Below are 7,526 nucleotides of genomic sequence, written 5' to 3'. Positions count from 1 at the left end.
ATGCAGGTCGTCCACTGGAATGTTTTATTGATGTCGTGACAAACTGAAAGAGCTCAACTTGACTCGAGGTTGGAAGATTTTTTTATTAATTATTGGAAGCGCACGGAGCACACCACGCTCCACTACGAGGGGGTCCAGTCACCGCCGCGACCAACAGCCGAAATGCATCGTTTCCACAGTTCGGCGAACGTCGGAAATCTAATAAAAATGTTGATCGATTCCTGTTATCGTAAAATTATATGCGTATTTCATACTCAAAGGGCTTACCCGTGAAAGGTAACCCCAGCTGAAGAAAAGCCAGTCCGATTGCGGCAGCCGACTACGCTGCAAGCGCCCGTCCCGTAACCGGCGGAAATTAGCGTCCCGGCGACGTTAGGCTTTCGTTTTCTCCTTGCGGTTGCGGCGATTGCCTTGACTGTTCTGTGTACCAGGTGCTCAGCGGTGTGTCGTCTGTTCGTGATCCGCCCCGACCGCTTGCTTGCTTGCTTGCTTCACGTCCAGCCTTCGATCTGATAAAACCTACTGGACAGAGCGTGCGCAACCTCTGCAAGGAATATTTCTACAACCAACCACCCATCTCACACGTGACATGTCACGCGCATATATTATCAGAGAGATCTCATGGTCACGTTTAAAGTTTAAACAATCGTTTAAACTTTTTAGGACTAGGTTTCAGAAATATTGCAATTTATCCCCTTTTAGTAATTATAACCTCCTTGCCGCAGACATGGTCCTTGGTCCCTGGGCAGGATGGATGGATGGATAAAAACGTTTATTGAGAAACACATCTAAAAGAGCTCCGATGACCGAAGTCATTGCAGCGCAGTGACCTAGTGCCCTGGCGTCATCTTTTGGGGAAATCAGGGAAGTGGGTTTAGACGCAGGATGTCAGGTCGCCCGTAGAGATATACTCTAACAGCGATCTGAGCACCCGAGTCTTTCGTTGGGAATCACCCGCCGGGTGCGTTCAGTGCCGGAGATTGCTCGACCGGTTGGTTTGTTCCATCATGCTGAAGATGAGGCGCCTGTACGTTTTTAGACCTTCGCAGTCCCAGAGTGTGTAGTGCAAACTGGGGCACGAGTGCTCCTCCCTGCAAAGTTTGCAACGGGGGTCAGGTGGTACTGCGTAAGGATGTTCTTTCTTGAGGGCATAAAGTTCTAATTTTTATTGGAAGCTGGGAGTCACCGCCCCTCCAGTGCGAATGCGCCGTAGCAGCGCCATTTCTTTTCTTCGAAATGTGTCCTTCGGGATAGGGTGTTCCTCTGGGGACAAGGATTTTCCTAGGAGGCGTTTCCTTGTTTTGCTGGTCTAGTCGCAGTTCCTCAACGGGGTCGTACGTATCCTGAGGCCAGATTCACGAAGAGCTTCTTAGTTTACGACAACTTAGCTAAGAAGTTCGTAAGTTAAGAACATCGTAAGGAGAGGAGAAATCGGTATTCACGAACGCGTTCTTAAGTGAGAGGAGGAAAGCGACGTTGTCGTACGGAGAAACTAAAACTTACCGGTGCTGTTGCTATGGCGACGGCGTCTTCGGCAGCACGAACAACCAATCGGAGAGCTCGGCATTTGTTCGGAGCCGTTCGGAGCCGTTCGGAGCACGTGGATTTTTCATAACAAACACAGCCGGCCTTTCTGCCACCGCTTGTCTGGGGTTCGTATCCGTGCAGTGATATGTCGACGCTAACGCGATTTAAACTCGCCCGAATGCCGAGGCCGGGATGCGTAACCACCCCCATTGATTGCTACGAACTCGATCGCTACCAAGTCAACACAACTGTCATCGTTGGTAAAAGGCGGCCCGCAGTCGTTTGCAAAGCGACGTAGATGGGAAAGCCGCGGCGTTTTTTGCGGCCTCGGAAATGCAGGAGCGAGCCGACGTTAAAAAAGATACGTTTGAACTACGACAGTGTCAGCAAGAGCCACGTAAATGCCTGTTCACACTACGGAGCGGACACGCGCGTTTGATCGAAGGGCACGACCCGCAACATGGTATGTACACATTGGCGCTGTTGGACCGCGAATTGATAAGCGCTTCGGGACCGGTCCTTTACAATTGCAACTCGATGCTGACGTGACACCAGGCGAAGAAAGGTTGGACCGGCATTGCGACCCACGAACTGTTACAGCGATCGACAGTGAGGTGCAGTCGTGTCAGAATAAAATGGAATACTAATAACAAAGTGTACATACCATGTTGCGAAGGTAATCCATACGGTGTTTATTTGAGCTTGATATCACACAAAACAGAGATAGAATCGATGAGAGCCCCTTTTCGACGACAGCGTTCGTCACCGTTGCCTCGGAAAACAAGGGGATGGCAAGAGGAAGAGATTGACCTCTTAATCTAGAATTGAGGTCAGCGATCAAACTATAATACGGGAAGGGTTCACAAGGGTCGCGCGGGCATATTCCATTCAGCACGCCAGCCGGTCGTGGGCAGACGGTCTTCGCCAAGGACCGTCAGATCATCGCTGCGCCGAGTCGGAGTGCCTGCTAGGCCTATCTGCCGATCGGTCGGCGTCCGTACTTGTGGCCCTTGAAGTTTTTCCCGGGTGTCTGTGGATCCAGCGTTCTTGTTCGTTCGTCGTGGTCTGTTTCAAGTACTTTTTACTTGTTTCTTGCTGCTTGAAGTCGGGACGCGTGAGAAGCGCACGTAGAAAAATAAACATCCGTTGGTTGCCGCGACCAACTGAGCGACGCTGTCGGCCATGCTGATTTGATCGTAAGAAGTGCGTAAGACAGCTTCGGAGCTGTCGTAGGATTTCGTCGTAACCTGCGCAAAACTTACGAAAATTTCGTTTCGTGAATACGGATTTGTTCTTAAGTTTCGTCTTACGCACATTTTTGGCGTAAGATCGTTTCGTGAATCTGGCCTCTGGTCCTCATGAGGATTGTCGTTGCAATCGCTCGGTTGTGGACGTGACGGGCTGACGTCTGGAGGCCGGGGCTGCAGGGATGGGTGCGTGGGGTTTCTCATCGCCTGCTGCGCGGCTTCGTGTGCAAGCTCGCTGCCGGGTATTCCCTCATGTCCGGGGACCCACCTGACGCTGATCTTGGCCCCCTTGTTCCGGTATAGTTGGATTGCATAGTCAAAGATTGCTTTTATGGTGGGACTTGGAGTGTACTTGTGTTGTCTAAGTTCTCTCACCACTTCTTGGGAGTCCGTATAGAGAACTAGCTGCTGATCAGTTCCTAGGTGCAGGTGTAGCACCTTTAATGGCTCGCAGGACGGCCATGCACTCAGCATATTTTGGTGAGTGATGGCCTAGGGGGCCTTGTGTCACTGTCCAGGTTGCGTGTTTCTTGAGGTAGGTGACCGCAGTGGCCCATCCTGTGGTGCCGAGGCTAGCGTCTACGTAGGCCACCATGTTGTTGGGGATTGTTAGTATCTGTGAGGTCCTTCTTGTGTTGTCTTGCGTAATGTTTTTGGCATTTCTTGTGTCTATCTGCATGCATGTTCTTAGGTGGGAGTTTGGAGCCCCATGTCACATCGATGGATATATCGCGAACCGGTCGAGGTTCGAGTTCGACCAAGTTCGACGTTTTAGAACTTCTTGGGAAGAGTTCGGCAAAGGTACGACTCAGATTCGACTGCTATGCGCATGCGCGGCAGGCTGGCCAGTTGGCTTCGGATTGGATGGTGATGGCTAAGGAATGAATTAAGAGCACCACTGTTTGGTTATTTCAGGTAATACAGTACAAAAAATTAAGTTATTAACTTCTTAAGTGATTACAATTAGTTTATTTTATTTGCAAATGTTCATAAAATTAAAATAACCCTTTGCATAAAAAAAAAGAGTTCTCCAAACCCAGACATGCTTGTATCAAGGTCTGGCCACACTGTCCACAAAGTCGAACCGGTCGTATCTGTTTAAAAGGTGGAAGGTTCGTCGAACCAGTTTGAACCAGTCGAACCCCGAAAGGTCGACTTAAAATTCCGGTTCGACAAAAGTTCGCGACACCCCTAGTCCTGGGAGCCGCCATTTTTTGACTGTGCTTGTCCTGGCTTTAGTCAACTTATCACGAATCCTCCTTGGAGGAGCGCAAAGACTGCGCACGCACGCAATTTCCGCAAAATAGCGTACGCTAAAATAGCGCACGCAAAGCGCAAAACGTGGTTAACGTTCGGCGCATGCGCGGTGACCACGACGCTGTTCTTTGTGTACGCAAAGCTTTAGCGTGGGCTATTAGAAAACTCCCTGACGGCTGGGCGCCACGAGCGGCCGATCGCAGTGGACGCGTCGCGCCGAGCTCCCGCTTTTTGGCCCTTTTCTATGGGCGTACCAACCGGGGGGGCCAGGGAGGCGCTCGCCCCCCCCCCCCCCTCCCTTCCCCAGTTCTGAGAGTGGGGGTGCAAGGCATGTGTTTCGCCCCCCTGAAACAGCCGCCATTGGGCAGGGGAAACACTGGCCGGCAGTGCTCCAAGGGATACCAAGGCCACCGCCCCCGGCCCGGGGGGGGGGGGGGGGGGGGGTCTTGTCTGCCCTCCCCCCCCCCCTCTCGAAAACAAGTTGGTACGCCACTGTCACTGCTCCTTTCTGACGTTTTCTTCGGTTTCTTCGAGCTTTTTCTTGCTACCTGTCTTTTCGGCACGGTGGGCGCACCCTGTGAACACTTTTGTGCATGGTGTGGACGTGCTTTTGGACTGTTTCGCCCAAATCTTCCTCCCGCTCGTTGCGGGAGGGAGCTAAGCCTACTTCCCGCCGCGGGAAAGCATCGGCGGCGTGCGTGCGCGTTCGCTCTGCCGGGTGCCTCATGGACACAGCTCCGATGAGTGATACTGCGAGCTCTGAGATCATCAAGAGCCAGCGTACCGATGAAGGATGGACGACGATCGTCCGCGGTAACATTAACCGCAGCGTTAAATAATCCATGGCGGCCCGGGCTGCGAAGTACGAAGCCACCCGTACCGAAGAAACAGGATGGCGACGCTGCCTCGGCTCCTGCCGTCAAGAAGCGGCCCATCGCAGCCAAGCGACGCAAGGGTAAGAGGACGATCCCTTTTCCTCCTCTTCCTATGGGGTATAAAGTCACGTTCCGACCCCGGGGACTCGACTTTGCCCAAGTTTCGGCACCTGACGTCCTGTAAGCTGTTGTCTCGCAGCTCGGCCTGTCGCCGCGCGAAGTCTACTCCCGCGACAAGTTTCGCATCAACCCGCGCAGCAACATGATTACGGTCAGCGCGCCGGACGAGGAAAGGCAGCTAGCCTATCTGCCAATTCGGTCACTATAGTATTGTGAAAGGCTACGACACACCCGTACCACGTTTACGAGAGCGGCGCGTGCCCCTGGCTCACGTGGAGCAAAGCACGCTCTTGCACCGACCGGCGGCTCGTGCGGGGGCTTTGGAGAACTCGGCTCTCGAGGCAGCCTTTGTACAAGCTGGGTGTCCGTGTCTGTGTGTGCGCGTGTGGATGACTCTTCAGCGAGCGAGCCACCACGCCGAGAGACCCGCCACGAACTTCTTCGGCATTGGCTGGCCGTTGGCACACGCACTTCTCCGCATTGGCTGGCCGCTGGCACACGAACTTCTTCCACATTGGCTGCCGAGGACCACGTAGGCCCCTGCGATTGGACAAGCCAGTGGACGGCGAGATGGGAGGCGGATATTTAAAGAAAGGACACCCGTGAAGTTGTTGTGGTACGAACACTGAAAGGATGTTGTAATTAATGTAAATATAGTGTGTTCTGTTTTGCTAAGCTCGTCGCCTCCCGGCTCCTCGATCCTGTCTCCTACCCGGCACAAAGTAGAGTCGCCGGGCTGGGAGCCTTCGTCGGAACGCTCAATCACGACAACTGGTTGGCAGCGGTGGGATACGACTACGTGGGACTCGACTTTGTGGAATTCGACTACGCCGGATCGACTTCGCCGGACCATGACTCTTGGTGTGGGTGAGTGCCCAGCCCTCTTTCTTGGATCCGCCAGACCTGACAGCCATTAGATTTGTTGTTAGGGTTTGGGGGAAATTGTATCGGTCTAAACGAGTGTGTTTCCGTTGGACGCGAGCTTTCCTGAGTTCTAAAAGGGTGCCGATACACAGAGAGAGTCATGAATCTCGAGACGTTGCGTGTGCCACAAGTGGTGCAGGTTTGTACCGAATTGGGAATCGATTTGGGACAAGCCAAACGAAAGCCACATATCATCAAGCTCATTCGGGACGCAGAGATTAACGATGAGCAGCTGATGGAGTGTTTGCAAACACTGAGAGAGAGGGAGAGCTGCGAGAGAGATGAACGAGAACGAGAACACGAGAGGGAGAGCCGCGAGAGAGAGGAACGAGAACGAGAACACGAGAGGGAGAGAGAAAAGCGAACTCAGGAGCTAGAGCTAAAGAAAGTGGAACTTGAGCTTAAGAAACTGGAGGCCGAGTCTCCGAATCAGGCAGCAGCTAGCCTTCAACCGGTAAAAAGGTTCAAGATGAAAGATCTTCTTCAGCCATATTAGTTGGGCGAGGACATCGGGTTGTTTCTCGTAAATTTCGAAAGAACGTGCGAGAAAGTGCACTTCCTCCGCGAGACATGGCCCCATAAGCTACTGACGCTACTCCCTTGCGAAGCGGCGGACGTAATAGCGCGCTTAACAAGAGAGGACGCCGACAATTACGACCAAGTGAAGGCCGCACTTCTCAAGAAGTATCGCTTGTCCAGCGAAGCATTTCGCCAACGCTTCCGTCAAGCATCTAGGAAGCCATCTCAATCGTGGCCAGAGTGCGCATATAACTTAAAGGCAGATTTGATAGAGTGGCTAAAGAGTGCCGGGGCACACGGAGACCACGATAAGGTGGTCGAGTGTGTTGCAACGGAGCAGTTCTTCCGGGAGCTCCCTGAAGCCGTGATGTTCTGGGTTCAGGACAGGCTCAGCGAGCCTAATCTCATGAAGGCCGCGGAGCTCGCGGAGGAACACGCGGTGAGAAGAAGCCTGCAAGGTGATAGCTCAGGCAAGGCGCAGAGGGACAAAGAGTGTATGAAAGCTTTCTGGTCGAAAAAGAACGAGGTGGGAAAGCCGTTCCCAAGACGGTTCGCTAGCGAAGGGTCTTTCCAGAAACCTAAAGAAAAGGAAGTCGAGGCAGTGAACAGGAAAGTTGGCTACCTGTCGAAACCAAACAGCGAAGGCAGCAAGGTCTTCGGAAAAAGGAGACCATCTATTTGTTTCAATTGCAAAGAGCCGGGCCACTTTGCGGCCAGCTGCACAAAGAAAGTGGCTTTCCACTATGTCCGTGACAGCGAAGACAACGAGAGGTTGTTAGAGCCCTACACGCGACAAATGCTACTAAATGGCAAAGACTGCCGTGTGTTGCGAGACTCAGCCGCGACGATGGATGTCGTACACCCTACGCACGTGCGACCAGAGGAGTACACTGGAGACTGCGCTTGGATTCGACAGGTGGTAGAAGAGCAAAGTGTTTGCTTGCCTATTGCTAAAGTTTCTATCTCGGGACCTTTTGGAGTCCTAGAAACCGAAGCGGCAGTCTCCAGCAGACTTCCCTTGCCGTATCCGTACCTCTTTTCAAATAAGTCTGAAGAG

General features: G+C 52.7%; 1 pseudogene; it reads right to left on the bottom strand.

Moving 5' to 3' along the window:
* Positions 1-874: 874 nt before the first annotated feature.
* On the bottom strand, positions 875-3,457 carry LOC115311855 (annotated as a pseudogene).
* Positions 3,458-7,526: the final 4,069 nt, after the last annotated feature.

The sequence above is a fragment of the Ixodes scapularis genome, unplaced genomic scaffold (assembly GCF_016920785.2).
Source record: "Ixodes scapularis isolate PalLabHiFi unplaced genomic scaffold, ASM1692078v2 PGA_scaffold4__175_contigs__length_147842914, whole genome shotgun sequence".
In the NCBI taxonomy this organism is placed as follows: domain Eukaryota; kingdom Metazoa; phylum Arthropoda; class Arachnida; order Ixodida; family Ixodidae; genus Ixodes; species Ixodes scapularis.
The sequence above is the reverse complement of the archived record's forward strand: the minus strand, read 5'-3'. Positions and strand labels throughout refer to the sequence as shown.